Source organism: Ambystoma mexicanum, chromosome 7q (genome assembly GCF_040938575.1).
Source record: "Ambystoma mexicanum isolate Mex_15411 chromosome 7q, UKY_AmexF1_1, whole genome shotgun sequence".
Taxonomy (NCBI): domain Eukaryota; kingdom Metazoa; phylum Chordata; class Amphibia; order Caudata; family Ambystomatidae; genus Ambystoma; species Ambystoma mexicanum.
The window spans coordinates 1,135,849,398-1,135,869,380 of NC_090941.1; the positions used below are offsets into that span (position 1 = coordinate 1,135,849,398).

General features: G+C 44.5%; 1 pseudogene; it reads right to left on the bottom strand.

Annotated features, from left to right (window-relative positions):
• LOC138528690 (zinc finger protein 850-like) overlaps positions 1 to 19,983 on the bottom strand; it is a 189,130-nt pseudogene that overhangs the window by 124,591 nt on the left and 44,556 nt on the right.

Sequence of the window (19,983 nt, forward strand, 5' to 3'; positions counted from 1 at the left end):
TGCCAGCCACAAACACATTGTTTGGAGAACACTCTCTGCCCGAGGTGTCCAGATTCAATCGGAAATAGCTAGGAAAGGACTTTCTACGTGTAGGAAAGTGTGGTATTTTGGTTTATAAAATACTGCCCCAGAGGAAACCAACAACATTCCCTCCATACCTCCCAAAGATGCCTGGAGGTAGAGGGTGGTAGGGAAAAGAAGACTTCAAGCAAAATAGGTCATGTGGTCGGGTGCCACCCATGGATGAACTTATAAAGCCTATATCAGTGAGGCTTCTTAATGGACACTGAAAGACTATGCCTCTGATTGTGGCATGCAGGAGTGAAGAAATGGAAAGTCTTGCCACTGGAATGACCAGCTACAAAGGATTGTAGTAAACTAGGGATACATGCGTGATTATAACTATTGTAGTGTGTATTGTACTTATATTAATACCTGTGTTATGGTTTCTGGAGAGCTCACACCCCCTTAGCTCACTATTGCCTACGGTGAGCTCCACTACTATGTCTCCTTTTTATGTACACTCCTACACACTTTGTCCCCTTGATCTTGACACAGAGAGGGATATCACAATACCACCCTCATAATGAATGCTACCCATGCGATACTAAACAAAACTATGTTTTGGCTATGTCCCCACCTTCCACAACACAGTGAGAAAGGGTTAGGCTGGTACATATATCCTCTCCCATTATCAGCTGCTTGCTAGGCATCCCTTAGGGCCATGGCTTTTGGTAGATGGAATGACCGTAGCACTGGTAACTTTGATGGGACAAACATAAATATGTTTGATCAGCAGGTCTTACTCCCTTTGGGCTGCTCAGTGTTTTCTAACAAGAGCACTACCAAACGCTCAGGCAGGAATTCTAGGCCATACCAGTCAATATAATTTTTGAATGTCACCAGTAGGGAATAGGGAAGCAACTCCTTCAGCATACACAATTAACACTAATCCTGCCACGGTACCATTTTGTTTAAGTAAGGAAGGTTCTAGGTATATGGGTACATATGACAAATGTATGCATACTGCAGTTTTGGAGAATGAGACAAGGCCCTTGTACATTGGGGGATCCATGTACTTCGTCTGTGGGAGGCAAGCATATCCATGATTACCCAAATATTGCAGAGGAACATGTTACTTAGGGATACTGTTACTGGGGGTCTACTTGACATCAACTTTAGAAATATTGAAACAACACCCTACGAGGGATATCCATAGTTCCCTTTTGGGGCCGGCGATAAACTCCAGAGATATTAGAAGATTGGACCGGGTATTGGAAAAAATAATTAATGAGACAACTGATATACTATTCAATGTGACATTAGAACAGAGAGCAATTAGGCTGGTTGCACTCCAGAATAGGATGGTGCTAGACACCATGTTGGCTGAAAGAGGAGGAGATTGTAAAATGGAGGGGCCATCTTGCTGTGTTTACATAGCAGATTCTTCTCCGTCTGTGTTTCAGGCTATTAAAAGGTTAAACGCATCAGGGTCCCAGATTCACATCGACAAAGGTAGTTGGGACATTGGTTGGGACCTGAGCTTCGAATATGTTTACAGCCTGGGGTTGGAAAATTTTCTCTGAACTTGTAATATTTGTTGAAATGATCTTATTCTGATGCTGCTGCATACAATGTCTGGCAACTTTTGGGTCCATGCTGTGCAATTGTTGTTCTAGGGCTCTGGAAAAGCTACAGGCTGTGCAATTGTTGTTCTAGGGCTCTGGAAAAGCTACAACCTGAATGCTCGTACCCTGTCAATGCGACTAATGCACTGATTTCTCCAGGAAATGGAAATCCAGAAATATATGACTATTAGGATACATGATTATGATGATGTTTGCCCAAAATGGGTTAGCTTAGGCTAAAAGTAGGGTTTGTGAAACTGCATCCAATTTTAGTTAGACCAAGCCCTCTATTTTGTAGACAAAACAGACCCCATTTTCTGTCTCCTATTGTTTCACCTTAAACTAAATATGTTTGCAGCATTAGAATGCTGTAATTGTACATACATGCTTAGCTTGGTGTTTGTTCACTCTTGGACCTTGAACAGCCAGGTCCAAGTGAGATAGGAGATCATATATGCCTTCTCCGTCTCTGTCTGCTAATTGTGTGGGTTTCAAGATGTATGTGCAATGATTAAGAATGCCGGAGATGCTCTGTGCATACCTTACTAGGAAAAGGATATCGTAAACAAACTGCAGAGGCACAGATGCACAGTGACCTTTGGTTGGGCAAACATAGTTTAGGTGGGTGAGAATGTGTCCTGGCGCTGGGAACAGCCTGAATTTTCAGAAGGTTATAGTATGCAATTACAATACTGATGAGTAATGTTGTTTGTGCATTTTTTTCATAGACAATTCTATACTTTGACGGAAACCATAAACTGTCTGGGAAATGATAACCGATCAAGTCAAAGTGTATAAAAGCTAAAGAGATCTTGTAGCAAATTGCCCACTTCACTATGACTGTACTTTGTTGTAGATGAACCTGAGTTCGCTTGAAGCAAATAAACTGATGTTAATATTTTACCCGTGACTGTTGGTCTTCTGTTATCTTGTTTGCAGTTATCAGTTTTTGGGTCTCATTACACGGTAGGCGGTGAGCCATGGCGCTATTAGCGCCATGGCTCATGCCAGTAAAATACCGGCACCGCCTTGGCGGAAAGGGGATTTACCGCCCCATTCCAAGGTTGGAGGGGCGGTAAATCCCCCTTCCGCCATTACCCTTCCCCATTCCCATTTCTGCCCCATAGGGCTCAATGGGAATGGGGAAGGCGCTAATTACGGCACCGCAATTTAGCGGTGCCGTAATTAGCTCCGAGGTCCCTTAGCGGGTTGGTATTTAACGCCTGCAAAAAGCAGGCGTTAAAACTCCAACCCGCTAAGGGACCTCGTAGTAAGGCGGCAGGGATTTACCGGTACCGGTATTTTACCGGTACCGGTAAATCCCTACCGCCTACCGTGTAATGAGGCCCTTTGTGTAACAGCAAAGTACCGGGCCTTTTTACACATTTAAATCATGTACGTATGACAGCTTTATTCTTTTCCTACGTACATTTATGAACATATGTAGAGCAGAGGAGAGTGCAAAGGTTGGTTTACTTGACAGAAACCAGAACACTTCTTTTGATTTTTATCTATATGGTTGTCATTTCAAGCCATGGAGAAACGTCTCTGAAACAGACATATTTCTTTTCCAAAGCCTTTTAGAAAGAAACAGCACAAAGTCTATTAATTAATTTATTTATTACATGCCGGAATCAGGTCATGGGACAAGAACACATGGAGACAACAAGGCACAGGACAGTGAAAATTGATAGAGGGGACTACCCCTACTCAAATAAGGTAGTCTTTAGTTGAGGCAGCAGTTTCTTCTTCAAGTATTAGGGGGCTCTGCCATAAATACTCTTGTGTATCATGGTAAGAGTTTTGAAGCAAATTATTAAGTTTACTGGGAGCCAGTGGAGGATTTTCCTATGTTCTGTGATATGTGCACCATGGCTCACATTTCTGATGATGCGGATTGCGTGGTTATGCACTATATGTAGTTTTGTGATATTGCCTTTGGTAGCACCCCCCAGGAGTGCATTGCAATAGTCGAGATGGCAGAGGATGGTTTCTCTAGCCAAGGTTTCACAATGGTTTTCATGTCTTAGCAATCTCAAATAATAACTCAAAGTCTTCACCATGTGATTAACCTGGGAATGGGAACTCAAAGAGGAATCTAGATGGATCCCCAAGGTTTTAACCTTACTCATGGCAGGTATGGTGCAGTTGTCAATCTTAATTCTGCTGTAATACGTGTCCAGTTTGGATCTGGCATGTTGGGGGACAAAAAGCAGGAGCTCAATCTTTGCGTTATTCAAACACATCAGATGTGTGGTCATCCATTCCTTGACCTTGAGATAGGTGGTATTTTTTTTATATTTTTTTGCTTTTATCAATTTTATGATTTTGCAAAGTGGTTTACTTCATTTCATTTCTCTTCAATTCTGTGTTCTTTTATTTTCAGTTTAACATTTCGACATCATTACTTTAGGCGGTCGAGTTTGCTGTAAGGAGTTCTGTCTCCTTTTTTGTGCATTCGTCCAGGGCGGCTTTTAGTATTTTTGCCGTGGCTATGGACCACGAAGTCCTTGACCCACTCCTTAAGCGGGACCACCACACTTCTTCGTCATACTGAGGGAAAGGTTCCAGTAGAGGGCTGAGCAAAGCTCTTCTCCATTTGATGGTCATTGGGCAGTTTAAGAGGAGATGTTTCACTGACTCCTTTTCAGATTGAAATTTGCACAGACGACAATGGTTTGTGGCAGAAAGGCCCCTTATGGCCCGGACTTCGTTGGTTGGCAGTAAGTTCAGCCTAGCCCTGAGGAGGGTTGAACGTAGAGCTCTGTCCGGAAATCTTTTGATTATTTCAGGCGTAGCATCCAATTTTTTTGGTTGAGAGGACAGGTGGTTTAGAAGTTTGTTTTTTTCCGCAGTTGTTTGAGTTTCAATCCAGTCTTCCTGGACCATTTTCTTTTTTACTTTGTTTGGATTACCGATCAGTGTCTCTTCTGTGCATGCAATGTTATCTAGGGTAGTTCTTTGTTTGGATGCCCATGTGGTCAGCATCTTGCAGGTCTCGTTGTTCATTTCTGTATTTATCAGGTTGTAAATCTGGGGCGATTCAGGCATAAGTATTTTCCTGAAGAGTGACATTTCTCCCGCCTCTTTAGCTGCTTTCAGGGATCGGAGGCCTAGTTCTCGTCTGATGCCTCCGATCGATGTCGAGTTCGGAAATTGGAGGACCCTCCGCCAGAAGTAACCCTCCAATTTTCCCCATATCGCTGTTGGAAGAGTGGGCAGGGCTTTACCTCCGTAGACCAGGCAGGGGACCGCCTTTCCTTTGTAGAATTTCAGGACCGGTAACAGAGAAAACCGCCCGTACTTCCTGTCGATGATCCGCGCCTGTGTAGTTAACTTTCGTGTTGTTTCCCACAGGTGTTTCTGCATTGCGACTTCTGATTTGGAGCTATCAATCATCACACCGAGGTATTTGAAGTTTTTGATGACCTCCAAGGCTGTTTTTTCGATATGCCAACTCGATTCTTTTTTTGACTTCTTCCCAGGTGGTTTTTCCATGATCAAGATTTTAGTTTTTTCCTTGTTAATCTCCAGATTATTTGCGGATATATAGGAGGCCAGATTATCTAGTTGTATTTGGAGACCTATTTCTGTCTGGTCAAGGAGGATAATGTCATCGGCGTAAAGAAGTCGAGCTAATGGTGTTTGGCCGATTTTTGGTGGGAAAGATCTTATTCGGTTTGCACTTTCTTTGTAGTCCCCAGAAAAGAGATGAACAAGGCCGGGGCCATGGGGCATCCCTGCTTGACCCCTCGGAATGTTGGTATAACTTCAGAGAGTAAGCCTTGGTGGTTCAGTTTAACTCTCATGGAGGTTTCTGTGTGAAGAGCTTTGATGGGTTCCAGTAGTGATGTCGGGCAATTCCAGGCGGACAATTTGGACCATAGCATCTCTCTGTCGACTTGGTCGAAAGCCTGGGTAAGATCTATGAAGGCTAAGAAGACCTTCCCAGAACCTTCCATGAGTTTGCTCTTCAAAATGCTGAGGATCAGAATGTTGACTTGAGTTCCGCAGTTTTTCATGAAGCCCGCTTGGAAAGGGTCATTGCATTCAGCCGATTTAGCCCAAGTTTGGAAGCTCCTTTGTAGAAACGAGCCATAGATATTTCCGATGGTGTCCAGCAAAGCAATCGGGCGGTAGTTTACAGGAGCTGACCTGTCTCCTTTCTTGTATATGGGGCGACAACTGAGGTGGACCAAGAGGCTGGAATTGATCTGGACAGGGTACAGTTCTTAAGGACTTGACTAATGAAGGAGGCCCATTCTGACGGGTGGTTTTTCAAGTCGATGTTGGTAATTCCGTCGGGTCCCGGAGCTCTTGATGATTTTAGCCTTTTTATAGCTGACATGATGTCTTCAATGTCAGAGAAGTCCTCACAAACAGTATAATCCAATGGCGGGACTGTACTGAGAGCATTCGACCTTGGGGGGTTTGAAAATAGAGGAGAAATGAGTTGTCCAGGCAACCTCTGCGACACAGTTTGATGTTGAAGAGGGCATGTGGTTGTCGTTCTTTTTTATCAATTGCCAAAAGGCTCCCAAATTTTTATCTGCCAATTTCTTTAGCATTTCTTCGGCGTCTTGTTGGTATAAGGCTGATCGGTGGAATCTTAGCCAGGATTTGTACTTTTTTGCTCTAGCAAGAAGGTTTTCACTGTGTCACTTGTTTTTAAATTTGCCGCTTGTCTCTTCAATTTCCGGAGTTCTCGCCTTTTGAGTACTAGCTAAGTTGTACTCGTGCAGCGGGTTGGCTGAAAACCCTGCTTTTTTTGTGTATTTGAGTAGTATGGAATTAGCAGAGGTTGGTAGTCTGCTAAATATTTTAAAGGCCCAGATTCTCTGTACTGTTGCCTTTCGTAGTTTCTCGTCAGTTCTCTGATCCTTTCCCTCGTAAGTCTGAGTCGGTTTCCTTGAGCTGTAGGTTCTGGGGCTTCAGACAGGAATACTCTTGTGCTATGCTCCGATGGCCAGCTGACTTTCAGGATGTTATGGTCGCTAGCAGCGGTCCGCAATATTTCGAATGAAGCCACCCGGGTTAACATGCCCTCTGATGTAAAGATGTAGTCTATAGTCCCCTTTTGCGCGCCTCTTTCCCAAGACGGGATTAGGTTTGCTGGGAGGAGGGCCTCCTCGATTTTATGAAGGTTTCAGGTATTCATTAGTGTCTGCCATTTCTCCCCTCGGGACTCGGGTTTGTTTTTTTCTCTCAGGCGGATAGTTTTTTGTCCCTTTTTTGGGCACATCGCGTTTAGGTCACCACTTATTATAATTTGCTCCTCTTCTTGGGCTGCTAGAATTCCATCGATCTCTGTTTCGATGATATTAAGAAATGTCTCATCCGTGATAGACTGCGGGTTCCAGTACATAGTGATTATGGCCAGCCATTGGGTCTCCTTTTGTTTTTTATTTCTGTTTATGTGTTTCTCGGTCTTTGCTTCAGAAGAGGGAGCCCATTCAACAAGCACTGCTAGGTGGTTTTGGGTAGCGGCCAGTCATTTCTTGATTGTAAGACCAACTCCATTCCGGACTGCTACCAAAAGACCGGAGGACGGACGTCCCAGACGACCCTTGCTGGCAGGCGCAACCATGACAGAAAAGCCATCGATTCCTGGTTTGTCAAGGTGCCATGTTTCTTGTAGCGTTATAATGTCGTATTCCGCAAGGTTGACTTCACCTGGTCTTGTAAGGTGGTTGAATCCTCTTGTGTTCCAGGACATCATTGTAATCTCAGAGCGATCTTGAGTCGTTATGTGTTGTGAAGTAGCTGAAATTGGAAATTGGATCGTTTCTTTGTTTAGCAGAATCACTGGTGTTGATTGCTATTTTTTCATCAAGGACTTCGGCGCTTTGGGCAACCATGCTAGCAGTTGTTTTATGGGAGCAAATGATGACGAAGTGTTTGAGGATTGTGGGGGTGACCTCACGCTCGTCTCTTCATTTGAGATGACGTTCATGTCATTTCTTAATGTTTTAGATAAACCTTGTGGAACTGGGCTTGTGTTTCTTTCTACTCTTTCCATCGCCGCAGGATTTTGGTTTTCTTTTATTTTTGGACCTGAGCCCTCTTTGCTGAAGTCAAGTGAGGAGGCCGTCCATTGGCTTGTAGGTTTGACGTGACCGCGGGTGCTCCAGTTGGTTTCTGTTGCGGATTGATTTTGAGTGGACCGCAAATTCAGCGCGGGATAAGTTTCCTTTTCTGCAGTACTTGTCCATTCTGTGATGGTGTACCCACATTTGCCGAGGTCGCTGGAGTCGTCTCTTAAACCCCTCCTCACCGCATGGATTTTGACGTGGAGGAAGGCCTTAGCCCTGTGTCCTTTGTGGTAAGGTTCTACTAGCGTTAGGTCTGCCATTGTCAAGTGTTTTAAGTTTTTAGAGTGTTCCAGAATTTTTAAGACTGTTCCTCTGTTCAATGTTATTGCTTCTGAGTTTTGTGGGATCTGTTCAATCTTGAAAATGATGGACGGAGGGAAGTTTTGCTGAGGTCTGTGGACTCGTGAGGAAAATTTTGGTCTGTTGGGACTATTTTGTTTTTTTGGGCTATAACGTCTTCTTGGAATATCAGGACTTCTTCTGCTTCTTTGCTTGTGGTAGTCGTTATCCGTTGATTCCGCTTCTTTTTGGCAGTATTTTGTTGGAGATAGACGGTTCTCATTTCTTGCGGGCCTCTTGGGTTTCTGGGGGTGTTAGCTTGGGACTCTTCCTTGCGGGGGCCACTCTGTCGTCTACGTTTTTTCGGGAGCGGAGAGATGGGCTTGTTGCTTTTTGTTGGCGTTTTTTGCTTTTCAAAGAGCCAGTTCTGTGGTTCGACTACACTCGTCGGCGATGAGTGGATGGTTAGGTTCATAAGGTTATCATCTCTCATAAAGTCCTGCATTGTGATTGGAGACTTTCTTTGGTTTGCCTGGTTAGAGGTTTCTTCCTGGGAAACACCAGATGGTACTGGTCTCGGAAGTTCGTCATCCTTGTGGACTTTCATTTTAGGCCTGACTGAAGGGCCCGTTTGAAGCGACTGGGGATTTGAATCCTTACGTTCATGGTACTCTGTGGTTTTGTCGGACTGTAGCGACACCTTTGCTGTCTCCACCTTCTTTGGAGACGTTGACACACCATCCACAGTTTTCCTGTGGTTCTGGGATTCATGCAGCTTAGCAGGTTGCCCTTTTGATTGTAGGAGCGAGGTAGCGGGCCCCCGTAACCCAGTTTCTGTCAAAGGTAAGTTAGTTAAGACCGGGAGAGCTGGGAAGGACAGGCTCTTTTTTTGTTGTTCTGAAGAACAGGAGAGTTGACAGAAGACAACTTGTTGGCCGCCAGTCGTTGGTTGGATGTCAACTGTTGCCCAGATGGGAAGGCGGTTTCTGTTTGGGAGCCTTGATCTGTGGAATCTTTGATCTCAATGGGTCTCTGGGTTGACTGCTTCGATATGGGGGTCGATCTAGAGGACGTGAGCAGAACTTTATTGAAAAGTTCGGAGTCCAGTTTTTCTTTTGCTGCAATATGACCTTCCAGGTAGATCAGTTTCGTATGAGTCATTGCAAGCAAGGTTGTTTGATCTTTGAGTGAGTCACTTATTGCCTCGTATAGTTTGCCAAATAGGGCAAGGGTGATGGTAATTGCCGACATTAGAGTTGCTATGTCTAGGCGCTTAGGCGGTGATTCTTTCTGAGATTCATCCTGTTCCCACTCCCCTGGTTTACTTTTTCTTCTTGGTGTCGCTAGGGGCGGTGTCAAGAGGGAGTGGGGGAGTTTGCTCCCTACTCTTTTTCCTTTCTCTCCAACTTGAGTCCTTAGCGATTGGAGATAAATTCACTTGTTGTGGGGAGAGGCTTTTGGGGGAGCTGGACTGGTTTCCCTTTGCGTTTCCCTGATTTAAGGACGCCGAGGGGTGTTCTGTTGGAGATAAAAGTTCCCTTGCGCTCTCTGCTTGTGCCATATTAGGCGAGAGAAATTGCAGCAGCAACGATGCAGTCAGAGTAGGCAATGGCAAAGGGTTCTGTATAAGAAAGTTGGGGGTCACTAGCCCCAGGGCTTTACAGATTGTGTGGTCTGTAGAATTAATAGGAGATGATGGATTTTCGGGGGCTGGTGAGGTTATCGGGCGCAAGGGCGACTGATTTGCCCCTCCTGCACATGGAAGATTAGGCGCACATTTTACTTTGTTGTAATTACTGAAGTCAGTTAAGGCAGGCATGCTTTGAATTGGAGCTGTTGGGTGCTCAATGGTGACTTCTAGTATCTCTGCGTCTGTGAGTTCTTTTAGGATGTCGTATTTTCTTTTCCCTTGGCTAACAAAGTATTCCTTCAGGGAATTGCTATCACTGTTTTAGACAAAGTCTTCAGAGCAGATGTTTTTTTTTTGGGCGTTTTTCTGGATGGTTTTTGGTTTTTTTAACACTGCTGCGTGTGCCGCCTTATGTCCAGATCTTGATTTATTGTTTTTTTTGGAGGGGGAGTCGCAGAAGGCGAGATGGAAGACTCCGTAATGTCCAATTCTACAATGGAGTCGTCCATTAGGACACTAGATTCCGAGATCGGAGCGCATGGCCTTCGCCCTTCCGACATTGCCAGCTTGTTTTCTTCTGGGCCCCACTTGGCTCTGCCTTCACTTGGAGGCGGAGTTGCATTTTTGGAGGCGTGGAATAAAGCCGCCGTCCGCCTCTGTTCCGATGATGATCCCTGCCCCTCCGCTCCCTCCAGCACCACTGGCGCGACGGTGAAGTCAAAGCCCGGGACTCCGACCGGGGCCTCCGTGGATCCAGACAGCAGATCACGAGCACCCGTTGATGGCGGCGAAGAAACGGTGAGTGGAGGTCGGTTCGTGGGCTCCATGACGTGACCCTGACGCAGCTCGTGCGCAGCACCGGCGGAGCAACTCAGACCGGCAGGCGAGTCCCTCGCAGTCTGCCCTTCGGCAGGCTGCACTGGGGGCGAGACGGGAGTTTGCCCCGCAACGGGTTGCACCGGCTGTGGAGGCCCGTCCTTTGCAGGGGTCAATATGCCACTCGATGTAACTTCGATCTTCGTCGGGGTACCTGACTTGGTAGAATCCAAGGCCGAGATTTCTGGAGCAGATGTGGACTGGACAAAGGGGGTAGGAGACCCCGCTCGGACGATTGATGTTTCTGCTGGTGATAGCCCGCTGATTGTTCCTGAGGTACTAACACCCTTGGGCTCATTGGTGAGGGATAGAATCAGAGGCGGGCAACCTCGAGAGCCCGGGGTTAGTCAGGTCGAAGAGCCCCTGGTTGGCTCTGATCTGTTATGGGATACGCTGGTACTCGGCAACCAGCGCCGGTCTTCCGCCTGGTATGACGGAGGTTTCAGTACCATAGTTGCGGGGCTGCTCGTCCTGCCCACGGAATGCCACAGACTGCAGCTACTCAACTCTGCTGCCAACTCCGCGGCCGCTCTGCAGTTAGAGTGGGGTTTTATGGACCTCTCACACACACTGGAAACTGCAACTGAAGAGAGACTCGGGTCTCTGTAGAGGTTGACAGGGTAGACTGCCACAGACTACAGCTACTCAACTCTGCTGCCAACTCCGCGGTCGCTCCGCAGTTAGAGTGGTATTTAATTTGGAGTTGCCATGGTCGTAGTCACCATCTACGGTCAGTAAGAATTGGGTATCAAGTGCGTAATTTGAGAATTTAGCACTTGTTTCAAACAGTAAATCAAACAGTGGCTTGGTGTACGCGTTGAAAAGTGCCAGTGACAGGTAGGCCCCATGGGGGACCTCACAGCCTGGGTCGGAGTGGTAATGCCCCAGTGCAAGGTCGAGGATCTATCAGCTAAAAAGGAGTGGATCCATGATGTTGACTTTTGTGAGCATCTGCAAACCTTTGTAAGTGATTGGAGGAGGATGTTGTGGTCCAACCCTTCGAATGCTGCTGACAGATCCAAAGGCACCAGGAGACCACACTTGTTGATATTAACCATGTATCGACAATGACTTAAGGAATTGTTTATTTCTGTTCAGCTTCTGCTGTTTTTTGTCTCAAGATGCTCTCAGAGCTAACAGAAGTGACATGCACATTTATGTTCCTAGCATTTTAGGATCATATCAATAATAAAATGGAAAACTGAGTTACAATTTAGAATGATCTTGTGGAACAAATTGTTTTTTCAGTGAAAGCAAACCTGTATTGCATAAAAGTATTTTTCAGAATTCCTTTGCTGTGTGCATTTATCATCAAGATGCATTTATGTGGTGTTCATTCACATGATTGTGTAGGAAAAGGTTTTCCACTATTGTTATACATTGTTTGAAACCAGATATCTTTAGATATCTTTACTGAACAACTGTTTTGTTTCTAATGCGCCCTATTTGATTTTTTTCTTCACACCTGGCAAGGAGAAGTTTCACAGACATTTTCTCTAAGACATATTTTTCTTTGAGTTAGCTTTCTGCTTTTTCATTTTCTTCTGACTTAAGCTCTCAACCCCTGGAAATTTATCCCAGGGACTCTGTTCTTCCACCATTTTAATTCCTTCTAAATTGGGGTCAACAAGTTGTCCAAGTTCTTTGATGGAGGTCTTTGGGGGGCATTTAGAGTGACCCAGGGCAGAAACCTCAATCATGATCACTTTAACTTCATGTACCTTGTCTGTAGGATTGATCGTGGGTTTTTCAGGATTGCTGTTGGACCAAAGGAGACTATATGACCCACACATGCCTCCAGGTCTTCAAGCATTATCCCCATAGAATTCAACATATTTGTATGATTTTTTACTTCTTTCCCGATATTGTCAAAAAGGTGTACAAAAGAACTCAACACCATGTTGAGTGCGGATAAACTGGGGGAAGTGAATTTAATCATAGCATCTGCCTGCCGAAGTGTATGGTGGATGGGAACATCATCTGAGTGGTCCGTGTATTCCGAAGGGATTGGGGACACTAGACCAACTATTTCCTTGGCCATAAAGTCTGTCAGGTATGTTGGGGTGCCTGGCCGCATAATTTCACAGCTCTGTTTATTCTGACCTCTTTGCGGTAGGGTGGTATCCATGCCAACGACCTCATCTGCATGTTCAATGATATCAAGGGCCTCCATATGAGTACAGTCAGGAGTAGCTGCACAACACGTGGGATTTAGCGCACGACTTTCAGCACTGCAGCCCATTGATTTTGGGAAAAAAAATAATTTCATTTTTTACCAACAAATGGAGACTGTATATGCCTCGCCAATGAACTTTGCATCTTTTTGCATGCTTTCCCATTTGTGTTTTAGGGATGCATGCTTGTGCTTCATAAATTCAGAAAAGTATGGGCTTCCTTATGGCTTCTCAGTAAAATATCCTTTGTCGGAATTCAACATTTTAGGGGCCATGTTATCCTGTGAGGGCCTTCCAATGTCAATAGACTCTGAAACACAGGTGAACCCCAGGCAAAACTTTGAAGAGGGGCCAGCTATTTGTGGCGTTGGTTGTAGGATATTATCTACTGAGGCTTGACTTCTCAAACCCGTACGAAAAACCTTAATTTTTTTAGCTTTGTTGGTTTCTCGTACCATCACTGGTTCAAAGGATCGCTGACCCACAGTTACCGGTGGAGAACGAGGTGGCGATGCAGTATAACTAGCCGGCACTTCACAATTCCTTCCGGCTACAACGGAAAGTGGAGGCGAGTAGACCTTCAATCCAAAAGTCACTCCAGTGCCGGCACTGTTATTACAAACAGATGGCTTTATCAGAATATCGAGAGAAAAGTATAGTGGGGAACAAGGTGCCGCTATGAGTCAGAATATCCAGTCCAACAGTGTAGAGTAAGATGTGCCCTAATGGGCCCTATTCATGTTCAAGTTCTGTCATGTGTTGGTTACCCATTGCATACTTTTTAGACTTTTGCAGAGGCTATTTTTTTTACTCTGATCATTTAATTTACACTATAAAAACAGTGTGCAAAATACTCCATCCCCATAACCTTAAGCTGGCACTGATAAGTATTCAAGGCCTTACTACATCCATTCAACCTTAAATTGCAGTCAAAATTACTATAAATGGTCAGTTGCAGCAGAGTCCTTGCTCAAGGGTGAGTGATTGCTATTACACCTATCACAGGGGTCACAGCCTCTTTCAAATGTCCAAGACCACAATTAAAACATTCAAAACCTTACTCTCCAGGAAGGGCAAGCACAGTTCAAAAACAAACAAAAAAGAAGCTGTTTACATTTGTAATTGAAATAGAAACACAGCAAAACCTGTCTCTGTAGTGATAATCCAGATAGGTATTTAACTTTTGTATGTAGTGCTTCATGCATGGTTCGTCCCACTTCTAAGCACTGTGCTTATTATACCTCAGTCCATATTTACCTATGTCTGAAGGACGTTAGCCAGTAAGATAACTCAGCAGGTTGAGTGCTAGCTGCTGCAATCTGTGCATGATCTGCAGTTAGCAGGATTGAAACCCAGCAATGCCAACTCAGCTTTTCATCCTTCCAAGGTTGAAAAATGAGTAACAACCTCGGTTGGTTGATCATTGTACGTAAATATGTTCTATGTACAGCGATTTGAAAGAATGAAGAAAACATGATGCGAAAAGTGAGGAGAGGCTAGAAAAGAAACAAGAAGAAATAGAAGCCCAAAGATTGAACGCATATAGGCCTGATTTCTATAAGTGCAAACAACATGTTAGAATTATGCTAATTGTTGCAATTTTCTACTCTAAAGGGTATAGCCCAGAAGTATAATGTTGAGAAATGGTTTCAAGTTCAGTTTCTTTTTAATAAAACTTTGTATTTTTTCTTGCTGCTTGTACACTCCAATTTTGAATTCCTTTGCATTATTTCTAGGATTACTGGGGGGACCACACCGTTACAGTATTACAAGTTAAAAGTCAATTGTGATTGATGGAGCAGGTCTCAGATCACACCATAAATCTGTAGCTGGGTTAAAACGGCAAGAAAAATAGCTTTAACAAATAAATGGACTTCTGAGTACTTTTGACGTTATTGGTCCAACGAACCTGTATCAGATATAGGGCCTCATCACGGGTTGGGTTGTATCCCGGTGCTAATTGTGCCGAGATACCACCCAACGCTATTAGCGTTACCGCTACTCGGTCCAGAGCTATTAGCACCTGATCCCGAGTAGGGGTACAGTGGTAAATTTACATTCCCCATTGGGTATATTGGACCCAATGGGTTTGGGGGGCACTATTAACGCAGGCGGTAATTGCGCCGACAGAAATAGCACCAAAAACGGCTGAAAAACAGGCAGAAAGCAGGATCTTTTACCTCCAGCAAAAAGCGGGAAGTAAAACACCAAACTTTCCGCCCAAATCATAATAGGGCCAGCCCTTAAATGCAGTAGTATTAGCATTATCGCCGTATATAAGGGTTACCGCCCAACTCATGATGAGGCCCATAGTAAGGTGGCATAGCAGGCGCTGTTTAGAATACATACAGCCTCACTGGTTCACAGCCCTTCACATTATGCCGCAAACTGCCTCACCCTTGTCCGTGGGCTTCACCAAGGGCTCGATATCCAGTGTCTTTTGGAACAGGGTGGACAGGGCCAACAGAATAGGAAAGCAGCAGTACAAGATGCTGTTGAGGTGGTGGACTGCTGCAGACTGCCTTGCCCTTATCCTCAGGCTTCTCAGAGGGCTCGATATCCAACCTTTTAATTTCTGCAGCAGTTGGCCAACCTGCTGAGCTATCATACTGGGAATGGTGCATGCCATGAAGGTTATAAGTAGATATTTACTGTGGGTGCATAACTCATGAATTGTTTCTATTTAACATATTTATAACATGCAACATTCACCCAAAAGGTATCCTTGCAACCAAGTGCTTGGACCACAGGAGAGTGCAGCAGGGCTGCTTATGCAGGACTTCCAAGATTCCCAAAAGATCTGATTATCATTTGAAATGGAACACCAGCTGGAAAGGAATTCCACTTTTTGGCCCCCATATCACCTCTAGCCTTCGGGTGGAACACTTGTAGAACTGTTAAGGATATACACGTTTCTCTTTGCAAAATGTCTCTTGACTATATTTCCAATAAATAATGCACCGTTGTCATGGAAGTCCTTGTCCAACATAAACATGGCTTTTAACTACATGAATGAAGACTCTCTCGCTCTGTACACTAGTATGGTCACTCTCCAGTATGGCGCCTATGATGCCTGTAAAGACATGTTCTCAGAGTGAAGCTCTTCTCACACTTTGTACACTGGTAGGGTTTCAATCCAGTGTGGGATCTCTTAGGAGTCATCATGTTTAATGTACACGTAAAGTTCTTACCACATTCCCGGGCACTCATTGGGCTTCTGCCCTGTATGGATCCTTTGATGGCTGCTGAAGCTTTTCTTGAGCTTGGTGCGTTCATAGGGCTTCGCCCCAGTATGCATCCCTAGATGGCACTTCAGGATTGAAAGGTCACTGAAGCTTTTCATGCACTCTGTGCATTGATATGTCTTAACCCCAGTATGGATCCTCTGATGCGAGGATAGACTTGATCTACAAGTGAAGCTCTTCTCACACTCTGTACACTGGTAGGGCTTCTCTCCAGTGTGGGATCTCTTATGCGTCATCAGGTTTGATGCGCGGTTAATGCACTTACCACATTCTGTACACCCATAGGGCTTCCCCCAGTATGGATCCTTTGATGGCGTCTCAGCGTTGATCGTTCACTGAAGCTTTTCTTGCATTCTGTGCATTGATAGGGTTTTCCCCAGTATGTGTTCTTTGATGGTAACTCAGAGATGAGGGGGAAAAAAAAACTTGTCTTGCACTCTGTGCAATGATAGGGCGTCAGCCCTGTATGGATCCTCTGATGCTTGACCAGATCTGAAGTATAAGTGAAGCTTTTCTCACACTCTGAGCGCTGGTATGGTCGCACCCCAGTATGGATCTTCTGATGCTGGTGTAGATGTGAGCTCAGAGTGAAGCTTTTATCACACTCTGAGCACTGGTGTGGTCGCTCCTCATTATGGATCTTCTGATGCCTATGCAGATCTGGGCTCAGAGTGAAGCTTTTATCACACTCCGTACACTGGTATGGTCGCCTTCCAGCCTGGATCCTCTGATGGCTTTTCATTCTCTGTGGAAAGAAGCAGAGGGACACTTTATTATTTTATGTCATTGTGCAGCCTAAAAAAACAATAGATCTATCACAGAGCTGTGAATCCTCATTGTACACCCCACTCACAATCTCACTGGGTGATCCTGTGAGAAGTCATTTAAGTCATGACTCAGATCAATTTAATGAGTTTAAATCAGGAGCTTGAAGCCCCTGCACAGTTCAACACTTAGGGCCTCATTACGACTCAGGCGGTAAGGGGTTTACGCCGGCGTAAACAGCGCCGACCCTTACCGCCTGAGTACGAGGTCCCTTAGCGCCATGGAGGTTTTAACACCTGCTTTTAGCAGGTGTTAAAATCCATGGCGCTAAGGGACCATGGAGTTAATTACGCCACCGTAATTTACGGTGGCGTAATTAACGCCTTCCCCACTCCCATTATGCCCTATGGGGCAAAAATGGGAATGGGGAAGGGTAAATGGGGATTGGGGACTTACCGCCCCGCCAACCTCGGAATGGGGCGGTAAGTCCGCCAACCACCATGGCGTAAAGGTAGTTTACGCCATGGTGGTAAAGTCACGGCCCAGGCGGTAACTTACCGCCTGGGTCGTAATGAGGCCCTTAATCAGTATATTATAAACACTTGTGAACCTTCACCAATCAGAAGACAGATATTGAAAACAATGTACTTGTTGGGCGAATCCTACACGACTAGAGGAATGGGTTCTTAGTAGTGGGTCCTCTCTCCGGTCCTGCTAGGGTTTCCCCCAGGGTTGTGCACAGCCCCGCAGGTACTCAAGCTCTATTTGGTGATGGCACATTCACTGTTAGTCACAACCATAACATGTTTACCTCACCTTACACTTGTTACATATTGAAAATGCTACTTCTATCCCAATAGATATTTACAAGAGTTTAGATACACAACTAACATCTTGTCCAATACTGTTTATTACATGAATTATGCAAATGCAATTATATAACACACATCTCCCCCTTTATACTGAAAGGAAAAAAAATAGCCTTTTCTCTTTTTTTTTTATTAACCTCCTTTCTTTTTTATATTTGTTTTTTCTTTGACCACTTGTCCTGGGACTCAATGCTATTCTCCATTTGGTTCCATGTGCCGTCCTCTAACACAACAGCATTATCTAACACCTTGTCCCCTCTCAAGGGGCCAACAGATCTGCGCTCACCTTTAAGAGCACCACACAGTCTACGTACCCATACTTGATCACATTCATTGACTCTAGTTAGTTTGTGTCATGCTTCTTTTAATGTAGTCTTCTCATTTCTGCATTTGTATTGTCAATCTGTTCTTTTAATGCGCTCTCATCTGTGCGTAAGGAACTGGTAATAGGTTTTGTTAGTATAGGGCTTTTATTTTGATACAAAGCCACAAGGACTGCCTAATATTTTCCTTTGATGGTCGATGCTTAGATTAGGCGTTTTTCCACCCTGCATTCATTGTTCAAAAAAACACCTTTGAACTGTGATCACTTGTGTCTGTCTTTACCGTTGTCACCATGAATTCCTTACACTTCCCACACCACAAAAAGCACCTCCCCAACCATTGGGGAGCGTGTAGTTGAGTGTGGTGTAAAACTATAGGCAACTACCAGTTTCTTTATATCCTCCGCCCACACCCTACCAGAACTCATTACCAAGCGTACTCTATGCATAAGGGTTCTATTGAATCTTTCCACTATGCCATTTGAGGCAGGATGGCAAGGAGCAGTTTTATGGTGTTCCACTCCCATGTCTTTGAGAATTTCTTTCATAATTCTTGATGTGACTTGAACACCATTCATTATCAGTTAAAGGTTTGAGTTGAATACCTTCTCTTTGGAAAATGTCATTAATAAATTGAACTACTGCCCTGGAATCTGCTTAGCACACACGCTTCACCACACATTTAGAGTATAAGTCAACCAATACTATTACATATTTCTTAATACCTTTTGACCATAATGGCCCCAAACTGACTATGGAGACATATTCCCAGGGAAGTCTGGGAAGTTCAAATTGTTTGAGGGGCTGTACATATGTTTTAAATACTTTATCTGGAGACGCACACGATGTACATTCCTAAATCATCTCCACCATCTCACCATCTAACCCCGGCCAGCAATAATCCGCTTGCAATCAGCCTTTAGTTTTAGTCATACCAAGATGACCAGTGTGGGCCAGCTTCAAAGGTTTTTTTTGTACACCCTCTGGAGGATCTATGTACCCAGCACGCACAACACAGACATCGTTAATAGCTAACTCGTCCTGCATCCTATGAAAGGAGCCAGATCCCATATCAGGCAACCAATTTGACAAGATATTTAATATGTATTCCTCGATTTTCATAAAAGTATGATCTTCCTTAAGGGCGGTGTCCCATTCATCCTGCGCTATGGAGTCCTGACATACCTGAACACATCCTGTATTGGCTCTTGTGGAGGCATCATGAAGCAAGACACAAACAGCAGATTCAAAGTTCAAACAGAATTGCTTTATTAACTCAAATGACAGGATGGATGAAGATCTAACTTGCCATATACTATGGTGTGAGTTCCCTACCTTAAAGAAACTAAGGAAAGTTTGAGTCAGAAAGTTCAACTTAAAAGTCTGCCTGTGTCCAAAACCTATCCCTGCCCTCACAACTGAAGTTAAACAATGGGATGTCAGCAATAAAATAAATAGTGATTGAAATAAAGTTCTGTGCTTCTTCCAGTTCCTAACTTACTTTTCAGCCCCCCTTCCCCAAGTTCAAGAAAAGTTCCACACAAGCCTTGGTATTACTTTCCACGTGTTAAAGACAGTTCTACTGATCCTCGGGGTTCCCTACCCCAATTCAAGACAATTCCACACATCCTCAGGGTGCCCTGTCCCAAATTCAAGACAGTTTGCATTTGATTAAGAGTTCAATCAGATTACTTCTTATTGGTTCACTTCAGCAATGTCTTTGGATCACACAATTGAGGGTTCCCCAGTCTAATCGCAGTTGTCAGGCAACACGGCCCACCTATTACAGGTCACGCAACCAGGAACCCTAGGCATTCTAGCCCACACATGTTCTTATGTATCTGCCTGTGTGTGAATGTTCACTCACACTTGGCTTCTCCTTGACAGCCTCTTGGCTTTGCCACAATATGTAATACATCCTTTGCTAGTCTTTGGTTTTGCCACACTGTATTCATGAATATAGTTTGCTTTGTGGTGGTTCTGTTCCTTCACCACTTTGCTGTCATGTTCTCTCACAATCTTCCATACTTGCTTTCGTACTCTGCTTTCAGTTAGGCAATCTCTAGATTTCACACTGATTTGTCATTAAGTTGTAACTTTGC